We start from the raw sequence: 17,181 nt of genomic DNA, 5'->3' as shown, positions 1-17,181 counted from the left end.
TAAATAAAAGAAAGTAAAAAGAGGGTACAGAGAGTTGTGTTTTCTAAATTCATCCATCTCATGCTCATCAAAAGGAATCCACTAACATGGTTGATCAAGTCTTGTTAACAAACTCATTCCGAATTGCATGAAACCAAATAGCACTATGTTACCTCAACGGGGATATGCACGTCCCCAATAATAAGAATATCATATTTCTTCTTGACAGTAGGTAGAGGAAATTCAAAACCTCCAAAAATAATCGATGTAATTTTCCAATAGAGTTTATACTATGAACTTGAGGTTGTTTCCTCGGAAAGTGTACCGTATGCTCATTACCATTAACATGAAAAGTGACATTGCCTTTGTTGCAATCAATAACAGCCCTTGTAGTATTCAAAAAGGGTCTTCCAAGAATAATAGACATACTATCATCCTCGGGAATATCAAGAATAACAAAGTCCGTTAAAATAGTAACGTTTGCAACCACAACAAGCACATCCTCATAAATACCGATAGGTATAGCAGTTGATTTATCAACCATTTGCAAAGATATTTCAGTAGGTGTCAACTTATTCAAATCAAGTCTATGATATAAAGAGAGAGGCATAACACTAACACTGTGTAACGCCCTCGATGCATGAAACGAACACGTATGCAAATGCAATGCACATGATGACATGGTATGAGATGCATGACACGCAAGCAATGACATGGCAACAACAGCGAATAACTGGAGGACATAGGAGCGCCGGAATGCAACACGGACAATGACGAACATGTATGCAAATGCGATGCACATGATGACAAGATATGCCATGCATGACACACAAGCAAAGGCAAGGCAACAACAGCGAATAACTGGAAGACACCTGGCACATCGGTCTCGGGGCGTTACACACAGGCTCCAAGATCACATAAAGTAGTTTTAACATAGTTTATTTTAATGGAGCATGGTATAGTTGGTACTCCTGTATCTCCAAGTTTCTTTGGTATTCCACCCTTAAAAGTATAATTAGCGAGCATGGTGGAAATTTCAGCCTCTAGTATCTTTCTCTTATTTGTAACAATATCCTTCATATACTTAGCATAAGGATTCATTTTAAGCATGTCGGTCAAACGCATACGCAAAAAGATAGGTCTAATCATTTCAGTAAAGCGCTCAAAATCCTCATCATCCTTTTTCTTGGATCGTTTAGGAGGAAAAGGCATGGGTTTCTGAACCCATGGTTCTCTTTCTTTACCGTGCTTCCTAGCTACAAAGTGTCTCTTATCATAACGTTGATTCTTTGATTGTGGGTTATCAAGATCAACAACAGGTTCAATTTCTACATCATTATTATTGCTAGGTTGAGCATCAACATGAACATCATCATTAACATTATCACTAGGTTCATGTTCATTACCAGATTTTGTTTCAACATCCGAAATAGAAATATCATTGGGATTCTCAGGTGTGTCTACAACAGGTTCACTAGAAGCATGCAAAGTCCTATCATTTTTCTTTCTCTTCTTTTTAGAAGGACTAGGTGCATCTATAGTAGTTCTCTGAGAATCTTGCTCCATTCTCTTAGGGTGGCCCTCGGGATACAAAGGCTCATGAGTCATTTTACCACCTCTAGTAATAACTCCAACAGCATTATCATTCTTATTGTTTAATTCATTGAGCAAAACATTCTGAGCTTTAAGTACTTGTTCTACTTGAGTGGTAACCATAGAAGCATGTTTACTAATAAGTTTAAGTTCACCTTTAACACTGGCCATATAATCACTCAAGTGTTCAATCATATAAGCATTATGTTTCAATTGTCTACCAACATAAGCATTGATGTTTTCTTCCTTAACCATAAAGTTATCAAATTCATCCAAACATTGGTTAGCAAACTTAGCATGAGGGATTTCAGCTTTATCATACCTATAGAGAGAGTTTACCTTTACTACCTGTGTCGGGTTATCAAGACCGTGTATTTCTTCAATAGGTGATGAATTAAGACCATGTATTTATTCAACATGAGGTAAATTCTTAACATCTTCAGCTTTTATACATTTTCTTTCATAGATTTCTTTGCCTCTTGCATATCTTCGGGATTGACAAATAGAATACCCCTTTTCTTCGGAGTTGGCTTAGGAGTTGGTTCAGGAAGTGTCCAATTATTTTCATTAGTCAACATATTATTCAATAGAATTTCAGCTTGATCAACTGTTCTTTCCATGAAAACACAACCAGCACAACTCTCCAGGTGGTCTCTGGAAGCATTGGTTAGTCCATTATAAAAGATATCGAGTATTTCATTTTTCTGGAGAGGATGATCAGGTAAAGCATTAAGTAATTGGAGAAGCCTCCCCCAAGCTTGTGGGAGACTCTCTTCTTCAGTTTGCACAAAATTATATATTTCCCTTAAAGCAGCTTGTTTCTTATGAGCAGGGAAATATTTAGCAGAGAATTAATAAATCATATCCTGGGGACTACGCACACAACCAGGATCAAGAGAATTAAACCATGTTTTAGCATCTCCCTTTAATGAGAACGGAAATAATTTAAGGATATAATAGTAGCGAGTTTTCTCATCATTAGTGAACAGGGTAGCTATGTCATTTAATATAGTAAGATGTGCCACAATAGTTTCAGATTCATAGCCATATAAAGGATCAGATTCAACCAAAGTAATTATATCAGGATCAACTGAGAAATCATAATCCTTATCAGTAATAAAGATAGGTGAAGTAGCATAAGCAGGATCATATTTCATTCTAGCATTCAAAGATTTCTCTTTCAGCTTAGCTAATAGTTTTTTAAGATTACTTCTATCATTGCAGGCAAGAAAGTCTCTAGCAGTTTCTTCATCCATAACATAACCCTCAGGAACAACAGGAATTGATATCTAGAGGGAGAATCCTCATCATCACTTTCATCAATATTATCTGTTGGGGATATTACTACTAGGCATAAACCGGCCTACCTGGGCCGGATTAACTCCATCAGTAGTTCAAAGGTGTTAAAGCCCAAAGAGGCAGATAAAGGCCCAGGGCCCGTAGTCGGTTTACAACCTGTAGCCGTACATCAGCTTTGTGGATATACTTGTAATATAGGTTAGGAACAAGGAGAGACCAACCCGGATACGAGTATGAACCGGTGTTGGGACTCTCTGAACCGGCAGGCGTCACCCATGTATATAAGGGGACGACCCAACGGCGGTTCAGGGAGAGACAACTGGAGACATAGGCGAAGCTTGTTTGCTCCCTAGTCATCGAAACCCCATCAATTCCATCAGGGAGAGACAACTAGACGTAGGCTTTACCTTCCTCAAAGGGGACGAACTAGTATAAACTCTCTTGGGTCCTTGTGTCCGCTTTAACCCCTTCCAGCTAACCCGTCGCGATGGCTCCATGACTAAGTCCTTTCTCTAGGACATCTGCCGTGACAACCCCACGACAGTTGGCGCCCACCGTGTGGCTATCACATGATGGTTTCCGGTTCTTGGAGGGCCTCTTTGAAGGACTCAAGGGCTACGTTGTAGGCCGGATGACTAAAAGTCGTCGCAGCAAACTCTACATCAACGACGCAGGCTGGGGCCCCGAGGCCGGCTCAATTGAGTACGGGTACCGGGTCCCCTTTGGTAGCATTCACGTTTTCATTGGCAAGATTGGTGAACCGGGCCCTGAGCCGGACATCTGCGCCGACCTCGTCGAGACGGCTCAGCGTGCGCGATCTGCCCGGGTTAAACCGGCCATGAAGCGTGCCTTCGTGGGAATGATCCATGGAGGGAGTTATGAGGATGTATCGGAGCTTCGTGGGGCAATTACCGTTTGTTCCGGTGACGACTCTTCGACCGGAGAAACCGAATCTCTTTATCAGCTACAAGATGGCCGGATTGAGAGCGGTTCCGATGGTGACAGTATTCCGGACCCCTCTGATCTGCCTAACCGGGTTGGAATATTTATGACCAGAACACAAGCAGCGCTTCACTCTTCAACAGCCGCGGCAGCGATCTCCGGTTCAGCAGCGGCAACGGCTGCCGAGGCAGGAGGCCCTGTGCGCCCGCCGGCTCAGGTTCTATCAGAACTGTTTGATGCGTTGGCTGTGCTTATGGCAGAAGTTAATCCGCCAGACCAGGACGCTCACAACACGGAGATTGCAAAGGTAAAGGAACAAATCACCCAGGTCAAAATGGATCTGGTGGCTAAGGACACCAGGATGGCCGCAGAGCGGACCGCTTTAGATGCACAGGCCTACAGGCTTATGTTGGACCAGAGCGCGTCGCATGAAGTCATGAGGAGGAAGCACCGATCCCGCTTACCTCTGGTTTTCGAGGCCAGGGACCTTTTCAACACTCCAGGACCAAGAGCCAACAATCCGCTAGAGGGGAACCAGGCAGAAGCCCCTGGGACCGGTGCGCCGGTTCAGCCCCGTCAGATGGACCCGCCTCGTCAAAACACTGTTATACCTCGGGATGCTTTAACACCTCCGGGTCACTACTCCAACCCAATGGACAATCTTGTTGCCACTGCTGCACGACTGGAGGCCATTCCAGTTGAAGGTGACTCGCCGCAAGCAGTAGAGACACGACGGGTCAAGGAACTTCTGAGGACAGCTTTGGCCCAACAGGAGGCGTACCTTGCGTAGGGAGGCCGAGTTAGCAGCACAGCATCAGGTTCGTCCAACCATTTCGATCGAGCCTGGTGTTACTTCTAGTTCTTTGGGGGTGCCTTGCCTCGTCCCCGCTCTACGCAACGTGCGTTTGCCCAAGGATTTCAAAGGCCCACGCAAGGTACCAAATTATACGGCGGATCAACCACCAGAGACATGGGTAGAGAGCTATGAGATGGCCATGGAGATGCTTGATGTGGATGACACGGCGTGTGCGAAATACTTCACCATGATGCTTGAAGGAACGGCCCGTACTTGGCTAAAAGGCTTGCCCGCTAATTCTATCATCTCGTGGGCCCAATTACGAGCCCGGTTTATCAACAATTTCAAGGATACCTGTAAACAGCCTATGTCGATAGTGGACTTAGCGGCATGCGTCCAGGAGGAAGGAGAGCCAACGACTCATTGGGTGCGCCGCGTTTCACAAGTGTTTCACTCCTCAGACCGCATCAACGCTGACACCGCAGTATTAACCCTAGAAGGCAACTGCCAGTTTGGGCCCCTGAAGTTGAAATTGGGACGGATGAAGCGTCATTGCACCGACATGGGAACCCTCTTGGCCGCTTTGGTAAAATATGCTGATTCTGATAGTACCAAGGATCCCGAGTCTGATGATGACAAGACAGGGAAGGGGAAGAAGAACAGCAGCTCCAAAGGTCAGCAGCATCACTGGGTAGGCAATGGCGGAGGAGGCAAGCGTAAAGCGGATGGCAACATGGATTTTGTGGCTAATACCAACGTACAGGACAATGGCCAGCGGCGCAAGGGCAGGCCGAAAAATCGTAGTGGAGCGCCCAACCCCAACCCAAACCGCCTGAACTATTTGCTAAACCAGCCCTGTCCAAAACATGGGACGAAGGAGGAGCCAGCAAACCACCTTTGGAAGGATTGTTTTATTATGCAGGAGTTCAAGAATTCTAATAATTTCCGGTATGATCACGGATCTGGCGGCGGCTCAGGATCCGGGCCGGGTTACGGTGGAGGAAGTTCCGGTTCAGGATTTAATGGTAATCCGGGCGGGCATAATGGTCAAAATAGTCAGAACAACCAGGGTGGTTACAACTAATAGCAGCAACAGTCAGGTTACCAAAGCAACCCAAAGCAGTTGAGTAGTGGGCAGTACCATGTCTTTACCACTAGCTTGGACAAGCGATACTAGAAGGTTCAGAGGCGGGAAGTCAACTCTGTTGAACCGGCCACACCCTGTTATCTATGTTGGTCTGAACAGCCAATCATATGGAGCAGAGAGGATCACCCACTCCAGGTTGATAATCCGAGTCAGTTGGCTCTGGTGGTGGTGCCTCAGGTGGGAGGTTACAAGTTCACCAAGGTGCTCATGGATGGAGGGATCAGCATTAACATCCTATACTATGAGACCTTCCGTCGTATGGGACTAACAGATAAGAATCTCAAACCGTCCAATACAGTATTCCACGGTGTAGTGCCTGGCAGATCAGCATATCCCGTTGGTAAGATAGCTCTTGAAGTGGCCTTTGGGGATGATCATGATTCCAGGTCGGAGACATTAACGTTTGAAGTGGTGAAAATCCAAAGTCCATATCATGCCCTGTTTGGGCGTCCGGCATACGCCAAGTTTATGGCTCGGCCCTGTTATGTGTATTTGCAGCTCAAGATGCCGGGTCACAAGGGGACAATAACGGTTCATGGAACCCGCAAAATCGCTTTGGAATGCGAGGAAGGAGATGCGGCTTATGCAGAGTCGGTTTGTGCCACCGAGGAGTTAAAGTGCTATAAAGACAATGTTGATCCGACAGACATGACTCCGTTGAAGAAGCCAACTACGGAGCATGATCCGGCCCTGAAGTTCAAATCGGCAGCAGAAACTAAGCTTGTTGACTTCGTGCTTGGCGATTCGTCCAAGCAGTTCAGCATTAGTGCCAACTTGGATCCGAAATAGGAAAGCGCGCTCATCGAGTTCATCCGTGAGAATCGGGACATTTTTGCATGGAAGCCCTCTGACATGCCAGGTGTACCGAGGCAACTCACTGAGCACACACTTAATGTGGATCCTAAATACAAACCGGTGAAACAGTTCCTCCGCCGGTTTAACGAAGAAAGACGCAAGGCGATTGGAGAAGAGGTAGCCAGGCTCTTAGCAGCTGGTTTTATTGTTGAAGTTTTTCACCCTGAGTGGCTTGCCAATCCTGTGCTAGTCCTTAAGAAAAACGGCACCTGGCATATGTGTGTGGATTACACAGATCATAATAAGGCTTGTCCAGTAGATCTTTTTGCCCTCCCCCGTATTGATCAAATTATTGATGCTACGGCGGGTTGTGAGCATCTCAGTTTTTTGGATGCGTATTCTGGCTATCATCAGATCAAAATGGCAGTTAAGGACCAGGAGAAGACAGCATTTATAACTCGCTTTGGAGCCTTCTGCTATGTGTCTATGCCCTTCAGGCTCAAGAGTGCCCAGGCAACTTACCAACGGTGTGTACAAAATTGTCTGCACAAGCAGATTGGCCGTAATGTACATGCTTACGTGGATGATATCATGGTTAAATCCAGGGAGAAGGAGACTCTGATTGATGATTTGAAAGAAACCTTTGATAATCTGAGAACATACAAGATGATGCTTAATCCGGACAAGTGTGTTTTTGGTGTACCGGCAGGCAAGCTATTGGGTTTTCTAGTGTCCAACAGGGGAATTGAGGCTAATCCGGAGAAGATCACAGCTATCACCTCCCTGGATAAACCGAAGTGTATCAATGATGTTCAACGCCTGGTAGGCAGGATTGCTGCGCTAAGCCGGTTTATCAGTCGCCTGGGTGAGAAGGCAATCCCTTTGTATCAGATGTTGAAAAAGACGGATCAGTTTGTCTGGAATTCTGCTGCTGATGAAGTGTTTGAGGACTTAAAGCGGCAATTGGCCAATCCGCCTGTGCTCGCTGCTACCATTGACAAGGAGCCGTTACTGCTATATGTTGCTGCTAATTCTCGTGCGGTCAGCGTGGCTATTGTGGTGGAACGAAAGGAGGCAGGTAAGGAGCATCCGGTTCAACGTCCGGTCTATTATATCAGCGAGGTACTCATTGAGTCCAAGCAAAGGTAACCGCATTGGCAGAAGCTGGTGTACAGAGTTTTTATGACAAGCCGGAAGCTTAAGCAATACTTCCAAGGGCACCCAATTACGGTGGTCAGTTCTGCTCCTTTGGGAGATATCATCCAGAACTGGGAAGCAACTGGCCGGATTGCAAAGTGAGCTATAGAGCTGGGGCCGTACGGTTTGAAATATGTGCCTCGGACAGCGATTAAGTCTCAAGCACTTGTTGATTTCATCAATGATTGGACGGAAATGCAAGCACCTGAAGAAAAGCCGGATCATACGTATTGGACCATCCATTTTGACGGATCTAGGCAGTTGGAAGGCTCGGGGGCTGGAGTCGTATTAACTTCCCCACGAGGTGATAAGTTTTGTTATGTTCTCCGTTTAATGTTCCCTTGTACTAATAATGCAGCTGAGTATGAAGCCTTGCTCCATGGTCTTCGGATGGCTAAGGAGATGAATCTAAGTCGAGTTAAGTGCTTCGGTGATTCGGACCTTGTGGCTCAACAAGTGTCTGGCACTTGGGACTCCAAGGACCCGCTCATGGCAGCATATCGTCGTGAGGTGGATATTGTTGCAGGTTATTTCAGAGGCTATCAGGTGGACCACGTGGACCGGCGGAAAAATGAAGCGGCAGACGCTTTAAGCCGACTGGGCTCTCAGCGCAAACCGGTCCCACCCAATGTCTTTCTGGATGTGCTGCACAACCCGTCGGTGAAGATCCCTGGTGAAGAGGATTTGGCCATTCCTGATCCGGAGGCTCAATTGGTGGTAGTTCTTCATGTTATTCCGGATTGGACGCTTCCTTATCTGGCGTACAAGAACCGGGGCGAGTTGCCAGAAGATGAGGTTCTGGCCCGACAGATAATCCGGCGATCCAAGTCCATGGCTGTCATCAACGGTGAGTTACATCATTGCAGTGTATCAGGAGCTTTTCAACGTTGCGTGTCTCCTGAAGAAGGCCGTGAAATTTTGCGGGAGATCCACAAAGGAGATTGTGGTCACCACGCTGGTTCAAAGTCTCTGGTGGATAAAGCATTTCGCCATGGTTTCTATTGGTTAACTGCTCATGCTGATGCGAAGGATCTGGTCAGACGATGTGATGGTTGCCAAAGGTTTTCAAGACGTGCCCATGTACCGGCTCAAGAATTGAGGATGATTCCAATTACTTGGCCGTTTGCGACTTGGGGGCTGGATATGGTTGGGCCTTTCAAAAGGTCCAAAGATAAGAAGACCCACCTCCTGGTGGCGGTGGACAAATTTACAAAGTGGGTGGAGGCAGAACCTATTAGCAAGTGTGATGCGGCCATGGCGGTTCAGTTCATCAAAAAGGTGATTTTCCGGTTTGGCTTTCCGCACAGTATTATCACAGATAATGGTACCAATTTATCCAAAGGTGCTATGAGGAGTTCTGCGAACGGGAGCACATCCGGCTCGACGATTCATCAGTGGCACATCCACAGCCCAATGGTCAAGCAGAAAGAGCTAATCAAGAGATCTTGAGAGGCATCAAGCCCCGGCTCATGGTTCCTTTGCAGAGAACGCCGGGTTGTTGGGTAGAAGAATTACCATCTGTGTTATGGAGCATCAATACAACACCCAACAGATCAACAGGATACACACCGTTCTTCATGGTTTATGGAGCGGAGGCGGTTCTCCCCAGCGATATCCGTCATGACTCACCTCGTGTCACGGCTTATGTTGAAGCGGACAATGAGACAGCACAGCAAGATGCTTTGGACCGGTTGGATGAGGAGCGTGACATCGCAGCCGCCCAGTCGGCGATTTACCAGCAGGATTTTCGTCGTCATCACAGTCGCCGAGTCAGAACCAGAGCCTTCCAGGAAGGAGATTTGGTGCTTCGGCTCATCCAAGATCAGACTGATATGCATAAGCTATCCCCACCTTGGGAGGGGCCTTTCGTGGTCAGCAAGAATCTGCACAATGGGTCGTACTATCTGATCGATATTCGAGAGCATAAGGACTCACGTACATCAGAGGAAGAGACTAACAGGCCGTGGAATATAGCTCATCTTCGGCCTTACTATACCTGAGCCATTGGCTATACTTATGTACATACAATGTATATATTATGATTAAGTATAATAAACCGGAACCTCAGCTAAAGCAGGGTATCTGTTCTTTTACATCATGTGAGGTTACACGGAGTTGCTCTAAAATGGCCTCCGGTTTACCCCTTGAGTTCGCTTTGCTAAAAGCATCGTGTTATATCACTTGGAGGATTGGTCGTGTCCGAACCAATACCATGCCTCTTGATAGGCGAAAGCCACCAGATCACTTGGGGACTTGGTCATGTCTGAACCAGTCATGCCTCTTGATCGGCCTAAGGCCACAGAATCACCTGGGGGCTTGGTCGAACCCGAACCATGACCACGCCATTTGGTCGGCATAAATGCCACAAGAATCACTTGGGGACCTGGCTAACTAGAACCATAGTTACACCTAACGGGAGCTTGGTCGTGTTTGGCCATGGTTACGCCATTTGATCAGCTTAAATAAATCTTTTTTGGCAAAAGTTTTTGTTGTTGCTTTTGCTTCATACTTTTCTTTTAAGGGTTTTTTTGCTTTTTATTGTGTTCTTTAAACCGACAAAGTTTTTTAACCAATCAATTGACGGAACACAGTTCACGTCAATCCGGAGACTATTTGTCCAGTTTGATCCTTGTTGTTAACATCCTCTTATGGAGTAACACGATGTTTATCATAACCCGACACGGTTTACATGGTAAGCCAGCGTCATATATATATACAGGAGTTGTTATCTCCTCCAAACAGCATGGGCTTGCAAAACTCCGCTTCAAGATTGGCCAAGCCAACTTCACGCTTAATGACGGCAGGTATTATGTATCTCAAAATTTGGTCATACTTAAAATTTTGTTTTGATTTCATATATGCAGACATCATATTCCGCCTGACGGTACAACCGTGGTGGCACTTGACGAATTTTTCATTTCAGAAAGTGTTTTGGAAAGTTCATTGCCACAGGAAGAACAAATTATGCACGAAGGCATATCAACATCAAAGGTATCAGCTAGCCTATTACAAGGCAACATGGTGCCCATAATAATATAATTGTTTTTCGCGAAGAAGAGGCAGTTTTAAACCGGCGTCCGGTTCAAGCTTGGTCACCAGCCTGGCCTGATGGTTGTGGGTCATCCTGCGCCGCTTCAGCCTCCGTATCCCTACCCAGTGGCTGGAAATCCACAGTTGTCCAGTCGATTCCCATTAATGCTTGAAAAACAGCTTCATCGTGGATCACCAAGGACGGGTCAATATTGGGAGCGTAAGTATGCTTACGGATTGGAGGAATCAGATTTTCCGATTCATGGATTGGCGCAGCTATTCGCTTGTTCTGACTGTCATATTGCGCTTGATAACGAGACAAGTCTGCTTCCTTAGCCAACTGAGAAGCAAGTGGATGCACCTCCTGGTTTATCGCTCGCAGATCCGCTTCACCGAATTTTGATCCGTCTTCCTTCAAGCTGGGATAGCCCTGAGCCGCTTTAACAGGATCAAAGTCCGGCACCCAGGCTTTTGCCCGGATTAAAGCATTGATTGCGCCGGTTCGAGCAGCAGATTTCTTTAGCTCTTCAATCCGGGCAGGAAGCACCGACAGTTTCATCAAAGTATCTTGAATCAAAGTAGGCGCCGGTTTGTTATGAGAGGCGGTACAGATGATCCGCTGGGCACCAGTATACAATTGTTCAACCAATGTATAGGCGGCTTTTAGCTTCTTCCGTACATCTGACCCCAAGTGACCAATGCGTGTCCCTGAAATACCATAAAGGGTTAATAAGCCGGCGACTTTGTCAGAAGGCAGAGCCAATTCAGTAGAAAAATTGGCTTACCAAAGATAGCAGCAGTCATGGCATGCACGTGCCGCTTTATGCTGGTCAGTTCATCTGCCACTGGTTTTAGTGCAGCCTCAGCATCCTCTGCTCGTTTGATCAAAGCGGATTTCTCAGTGGCCCAGTCCTCCCGTTTCTTTTTGAAGTTTTCCTTAAGTTGTTCCATGGCGTTTAAAGCACTGGCCAATTCCTCTTTTGCTTTGGAGGTTTCATCTTGTTGGGTTTTCAGGGCTTCTTGAAGATCGATGACTTGGTTCTCTTTCGTCTTCAGCTCCGCCTGCATGCATACAGATATATGCTTCAGCAAACTGGTAGAAGGATTCAAGTACCAACCACATAACAAGTTGTGCGCTTAGTACTTGGGGGCTAATGCATATTTGATCTAAAGCGGCCTCCGATTTACCCCTTCATCTTTCGATTGTTTACAAAGTCCCAAGATCAATACAAGTATTCAACTTGGCACTTGGGGGCTAATGGCTATTTGATCATATGTATTCTGATGCGGCAGTTTCATTTACTTAAAGTACCGGTTTAACTACGGTAAGTTGAACCGGCCCTTGGGGACTACATCAGCAAATTTCAAAGCATCAAGATTCATATTATTAAGTCCCGGTTTGAAAGAATATTTCAAATCAGCCCTTAGGGGCTAGGAGAGTCAACAAGAATGAAAGCATACAAGCAAGAAGGAGCATATGGAAGTTACCTCATACTTATCCTTCATCATATTAACCAGACCGACTTCATAGTCACGGCTAGTATACAGTCGGTTCAGATAGCCAGAATGGATATCTCGGGCGTTCAGAGCAGCGTAAGCCGTCAGATCAGCATTCCACTTGCCTTTGCCAAAAGCAGCTAATTCCTCCTTGGCAGAATGTTTGGATAAAGCGACAGGGTTGCTTGGCTCAGTATGGCCAGTGCCAGTAATGACAACTTCATCATCATTCGTACCGCCGGTTTGCACTGGAACTGTTGGCTTGTCAGTAGGTTTCGCGAGACCGGTGGAGCTTTCAACCCGGAGGGAATCTGTGGGCTGATGGATAGGACCTGAGGTATCAGTAGGTCTTTCCTCAGCAGTAAGATCATCATCTGGCTGCGGTGGATCATTGGGAATATCCTCAGGAATAGCCGCTTCAAGATTGGGTGTTGTGCCTGGTTCAAGAATGACATCTTCTTCGGCCGCTTTATCCAGGCGGGCCTTCTTGCTCGGCCTAGGTTTGGCCCTGAGAAAAATAACAAAATTAATATAGCATATGTTCTAAGGCAATATAATGCAAACATCACAATAAATATAGCTTACCCAAGCACCGTTTTGAGCGGTGGGAGCTGAGTAGCCGACGACTCGCCAGAAGATGAGTGGGAAATAGCCTGATAATCGGAGTCAGACGGATTAAGAGGTTGACGAAAGCAGCCCGCTTTAGGAAAAGTACTAACAAGAGAATTAGAGACCTCGGAATGACGTTTCCGAACTGGACTGTTCGGTAAACCGGTAGAGGTAACTACCTGGCCGCTGTGCTGGGTGGTGCGGCGAGCTTCGTGTTGTTGAGTCTTCATAAGAAGTTTAGGATCCAAATAAGCAAGAGGATGAGAAAATTTAACTTTCCGGTTTGCCTAACGGATTTTTTGTGAAGGCAAAGTTTCTGAATCGGAAGGGAGAATAATTACCTCTGCAACATCCGCATGGCTGTCTTCGGCATCATCCTGACAAATATCATCATCAATAAGATGCATGAAAAATAAACCAAGTGAGTCAAGCTCTACCTCAAAGTCCGGATTATCCACCTCGTCATCAGGGGCCCAATTAAAAGATGCAGTGGTTCTTTTCCGTTGGGCAGTCTTCTTCACAACTTTAGTTTTTTGCCGGGTTACTCTTTCCGGTTTATCTGTTTTCTCTGGTTTCTCCTACGGCAGCTTTTTGCTCGAAAATGGATCATCACCCTGATTATGCAGACACTAATATTAGAAACAATGGCCAGACATATCGATAACAGATTCAGCAAAGAGAAAAATCAAAGTCTTACAGCTGGCGGTTTGTTGGTGGCGCAGAAGGGAAGCAGGCTGGTTCTAGCGCAGATGTGCTCAGGTTCATTTAGTATCTTACGCACAGCTTCCGTGATTTCTTCACCGGACAGCTGGAGTCTTGAATGTCGCAGTGGGTCATCCACACTATCAGTATATTCGCACATCAAACCGGAGCGCTGACTAAGGGGCAGTATGCTCCATGATATCCAACAGCGAGCAAGGTCAACCCCTATTAAACCATTGGCCATAAAGGCTCTCAGCTTTGACAGTTGGGGAGCATATTTGCTTCTCTCCTGGGCAGTCAATCGTAGAGGAAAAGGATGGGTATTGCTGAGCCGCTCCGGATGAAAACCAGGCAAGGGATTCTCACCAGCAGGGGAGGTGTCTTTGCAGTAGAACCATGTCTGATTCCACTCCTTGGGGTGACTATGCAGCTTGGCGTGAGGGTATGTGACCTCTTTCCTTCTTTGAATCGCCATGCCACCCAACTCCGTATTAGAGCCATCAGTAAACTCAGTATGGCAGTTTAGATGGAAAAGATCTCCGAATAATTCCACCGTGGGCTCCTCTTGAAAGAACACCTCACAGAGCACTTGGAAGTGGCACATATTTGTAACAGAGTTGGGGCCAGTGTCTTGCGGATGGAGTTGGAAATCAGCTAGAACATCCCGGTAAAATTTAGAACCGGGCGGTTTAAAACCCCGGGCTAAGTGGTCTACGAAGACAACAACCTCTCCTTCTCGAGGTGTGGGGGGCATTCTTTGCCAGGAGCCCTCCAATGGATGGTGTCTTTGCTTCCCAAGGCGCCAATCAGGACTAAATCGTCCAGTTGATCCTCTGTGACGCGAGAAGGGACCCAATTGCACTCATACACTTGCTTGGCCATGATGAAATCTACAAGGTACATTGATATGTGCAACGTTAAACCGGAAGCAGATCTATCTAAACCGGAGTTTTATGAAGCAACAACATATGGCGGTTCAACAAGGGGACTAATGGCATATACCGGTTTGGAAAATTTTCTATCAGGTTAAACCGCCTGATCTAAACATTGAAGCAATTGAGATTGCGGATGGTTAAGTATGCAGAAACAGGTTTCACAAGGTCTTGTTACGGCATTGGATCTGAAGCAAGTTCAGAAAATAAGAAAAATAGTCGAAGATCAAAGCAGAACAGTATTGAATCAATGGGCAGAAGTATATGTGAGATCTACGGTTTTGGGCAGGAAACTAATGGCGGATACTAAAAGTTACCGCTACACAAAGCAAGGGTTCACATGTGCATCCAGGAGATAGTACATGAGTATGAACAAGTGATGAACACCGCAAGAACACGAAGCCCTGGATCAGATCTATGTTGAGAAGAACAGAAGACCTACCAGAGCTCAGGAAAACGCGGAAGGTCGCCGCGGCTTTCTGGCACGTTCAAGTTGATGTAGCGGCCAAGGGTGATGCAGAAGACGACGGCGGCGGCGGAGCTCTGAGACTGGCGACGTGAGGAAGACGAAGAGGAAGGGCACGAAGGGAAGAAAAGAAATGACCCTTCGGGCCTATTTATAAGGCAAAGGACATGTGTCAGGCGCGGGAATCAAGGGACCGCAGATTTTGGAAGTAGGGCGGTCTCCTCGGTCATTGTGAATCTATTAAACAAGAAGATATCATGGATGTTTTCTTTATGACAGATGATGTCACGCCGGTTTACAGCAAACAGAGAAGATGACGTCACGGCGGTTCAACAACTACAAGAAGATGTTGAAGATGAAGATTTTTGCTAAGGATTGACATGAACCTGTTCAAATCAATCTGGGGCCTAATGTTGGGGATATTACTACTGGGCATAAACCGGCCTACCTGGGCCGGATTACTCCATCATTAGTTCAAAGGTGTTAAAGCCCAAAGAGGCAGATAAAGGCCCAGGGCCCGTAGTCAGTTTACAACCTGTAGCCGTACATCAGCTTTGTGCATATACTTGTAATATAGGTTAGGAACAAGGAGAGACCAACCCGGATACGAGTATGAACCGGTGTTGGGACTCTCTGAACCGGCAGGCGTCACCCATGTATATAAGGGGACGACCCGGCGGCGGTTCAGGGAGAGACAACTGGAGACATAGGCGAAGCTTGTTTGCTCCCTAGTCATCGAAACCCCATCAATTCCATCACAACTAGACGTAGGCTTTACCTTCCTCGAAGGGGCCGAACTAGTATAAACTCTCTTGCGTCCTTGTGTCCGCTTTAACCCCTTCCAGCTAACCCGTCGCGATGGCTCCACGACTAAGTCCTTTCTCTAGGACATCTGCCGTGACAACCCCACGACATTATCAGTTTCAATAATTTCATTCTCCTTAGCCCTAGCAAGTTGTTCATCAAGAAATTCACCTAGTGGCATGGTAGTATCAAGCATTGAAGTAGTTTCATCATAAGTATCATGCAAAACAGAAGTGGCATCATCAATAACATGCGACATATCAGAATGACTAGCAGGAGTAGGTGTCGCAAGTTTACTCAAAACAAAAGGTGAATCAATTGCAGAGCTAGATGGCAGTTCCTTACCCCCCCTCGTAGTTGAGGGAAAAATCTTGGTTCTTTGATCTTTCAAGTTCTTCATAATGATAGGCATATATAAATCCCAAGTGACTCAAAGAATAGAGCTATGCTCCCCGGCAATGGCGCCAGAAAATGGTCTTGATAACCCACAAGTATAGGGGATCGCAACAGTTTTCGAGGGAAGAGTATTCAACCCAAATTTATTGATTCGACACAAGGGGAGCCAAAGAATATTCTCAAGTATTTGCAGCTGAGTTGTCAATTCAACCGCACCTGGATAACTAAATATCTGCAGCAAATTGTTTAGTAGCAAAGTAATATGATAGTAGTGGTAACGGTAGCAAAAGTAACAATAGCAGTTTTGGGGTTTTATAGTGATTGTAACAGTAGCAACGGAAAAGTAAATAAGCGAAGAACAATATATGAAAATCTCGTAGGCATTGGATCGGTGATGGAGAATTATGTCGGATGCAATTCCTCATGTAGAAGTTATAACCTAGGGTGACACAAAACTAGCTCTAGTTCATCAATGTAATGTAGGCATGTATTCCGAATATAGTCATACGTGCTTATGGAAAAGAACTTGCATGACATCTTTTGTCTTACCCTCCCGTGGCAGCGGGTTCCTATTGGAAAGTAAGAGATATCCAGGCCTCCTTTTAATAGAGTACTGGACCAAAGCATTAACACATAGTGAATACATGAACTCCTCAAACTACGGTCATCACCGGGAGTGGTCCCGATTATTGTCACTTCGGGGTTGCCGGATCATAACACATAGTAGGTGACTATAGACTTCCAAGATTGGATCAAGAACTCACATATATTCATGAAAACATAATAGTTTCAGATCTTAAATCATGGCAATCGGGTCCTAGTTACAAGCATAAAGCATAGCAAAGTCATAGCAACATCAATCTCAGAACATAGTGGATACTAGGGATCAAACCCTAACAAAACTAACTCGATTACATGATAAATCTCACCCAACCCATCACCGTCCAGCAAGCCTACGATGTAATTACTCACGCACGGCAGTGAGCATCATGAAATT

The sequence above is a fragment of the Triticum urartu genome, chromosome 5 (assembly GCF_003073215.2).
Source record: "Triticum urartu cultivar G1812 chromosome 5, Tu2.1, whole genome shotgun sequence".
Classification (NCBI taxonomy): domain Eukaryota; kingdom Viridiplantae; phylum Streptophyta; class Magnoliopsida; order Poales; family Poaceae; genus Triticum; species Triticum urartu.
Note: the sequence above shows the minus strand (reverse complement) of the source record.